Below are 2,186 nucleotides of genomic sequence, written 5' to 3' on the forward strand. Positions count from 1 at the left end.
CTGGGGCTTTTTTGTTGTTTAGCGCAGTTATGTATTCCGCTATCTCCTCTTCATGTACCGGTGGAATCGTTTCCGTTCCTTCGGGCGGTACACTTAGCTGGTGTGCAGTTTCGGATGCTTCTTCTGACGTGCACCTGCTGAAAGGGGTGAACACAGTTTCTAAGTGCTCGGCGAAGGCATTGGCTCTGTCAGATTCTGTTCTACACCAACTGCCATCAGTTTTTCTTACTGGGTTGATTCTTTTCTGTGGCCTTTTAATGTGCTTGGTTACTTGCCACAGATTGTGTTGTGGGTCGTTAGGGGCAAGCTGCGTAAGAAAACTATCTAGGGCATCTTTTCTCAGAATCTTGAGTGTCTCTTTCAGTTCCTTGGTGATTCTATTTAGGACTGTCTTGTCCCTCGGGTTCCTGGACAGGAACCAGACCCGCCTCAGTCGCCTTTTTTCAGCAAGCAGCTCGGCCACTTGTTGTGACCAGAGGTGAACGTCTCTATTTTCAACTCTGGGCCGGCTTGAGAGTCTTGGCGCCGCATGTGACGCCGCATTGTGGATATGAGTTGTTAGCTCTGTGACTGCCGCTTCGATGTCCTCCGGGCTATTTAGTGGGGGGCTGGGATTGGTGCAGTTGTCCAACCAGGTTTGATATTTGCCAATATCAGTGGCTTTATATATAAGCTTCTTGCGGGCAGACTTCCTCATGGGTGCAGCAAATATAGAGATGGCTATGGCGCTGTGATCAGACAGGAGGTCCTCTACTTCTCTGACTTGGATTCTGCCAGTATCCAAACCACGAGTTATCGCGATGTCCAGGACGTCTGGCACCTTATATGGGTCTGTAGGCCAGTATGTAGGTGCGCCTGTACTGTGGCAGTCGAGGTTTCTTAACCGGGTTTGCCTGAACAGCGCGTAGCCTTTAGGGTTATTTGTTCTGGAGCCCCACCAGGTGTGCTTGGCGTTGAAGTCTCCACCTATTAGAAACCTTGTGCCTAGGCTGTCCATTAGCGTCCCGAATTCTTCGTCCCTAGCATTGTGCTTGGGGGGGCAGTAGGCAGCGGCTATTGTGACGTCTCCCAGCGTGGTACTCACTCTTATTTTTGCGCATTGGATCCACTCCTCCAGAGTTGGGGGCAGGATCTCATAGCTTATGTTGCTGCGAATTAGAATGGCAGCTCCGCCGCGGGCTCTCCCGTTGGGGTGATTGGCTGAGATCAGGTCGTAGCCTCGTAGGCAGAAGTAAGATCTTTCAGAGAAATGGGTTTCAGATATGAGGAGAATTTCGGTATTGTTGGTCTTGCAGTAAAGCTCAACCTCAGGCCTGTTTTTGCACAGGCCGTTAGCATTCCAGATCGTGATCTCTAAACCTTCTTGCATAATGTGGAGCAAACAGTTTCCAGCATCTGTGTCATTTGACCTAGTATTTTATCCATCATTTTTTCAAACATGACCTCTAGCCTTGTCACTATCGCATTAAGTTGATTGTCCGGCTGTGAATCCGGGCAGGGAGCTTGATTTGCCTCGTAGGTGCTCTTTGCAGCCTTAGCAAAACTAATGTTTGCATTCACTTTGCTGCAGTTTAGTGGTAGTCCATCTCTTGGAGCTGTCTGTCTGTTTGCCGTTAAGAGGCTCTTTGCCTTCTTATAAGCTGGGCATCCTTTGTATGAGGCCACATGGGGACCCTGGCAGTGCAGGCAGAAGGCCGGGTCACTGCTCTTCTTTGAGCATTCCGACGTGGAGTGTCCGCCTCCACATTTCACACATCTATGTTCCAGGTGACAGTATCTTTGAGTGTGTCCGTATCCTTGGCAGCGATAGCATTGGGGGACATCGTTAAACTTCAGTGGAGGCTCGACTGTAACCACAGAGCAGCAAAGCCTTTTGATTTTGTATGCGTCTTTGTTATTTTTCGCCGGCTCGAGATTTACGAAGAATATGTTTAGGGGTTTTTTTGTGCTTTTTTGTGTGAGGTTATAAAGGTCTCTTACTTCGTGCCCGTAGTTGCTTAAACCTTCCTTGATCTCGACCAGCTCAGTAGAGTGGTGCAGGCCTTTGACCACTATCCGGTAGGCTCTTTCGTCTCTGGGCTGAAAGGTCTGATACCGTTTGTTGTTTTCATTGAGAAATGCCTTGAGTGCAGTGAAGCTAGCTTTATCTGGCGTCATTACTCTAATGTTGTTGTTTTTAGTGGCTT

The sequence above is a fragment of the Drosophila virilis genome, unplaced genomic scaffold (genome assembly GCF_030788295.1).
Source record: "Drosophila virilis strain 15010-1051.87 unplaced genomic scaffold, Dvir_AGI_RSII-ME tig00002287, whole genome shotgun sequence".
In the NCBI taxonomy this organism is placed as follows: Eukaryota; Metazoa; Arthropoda; class Insecta; order Diptera; family Drosophilidae; genus Drosophila; species Drosophila virilis.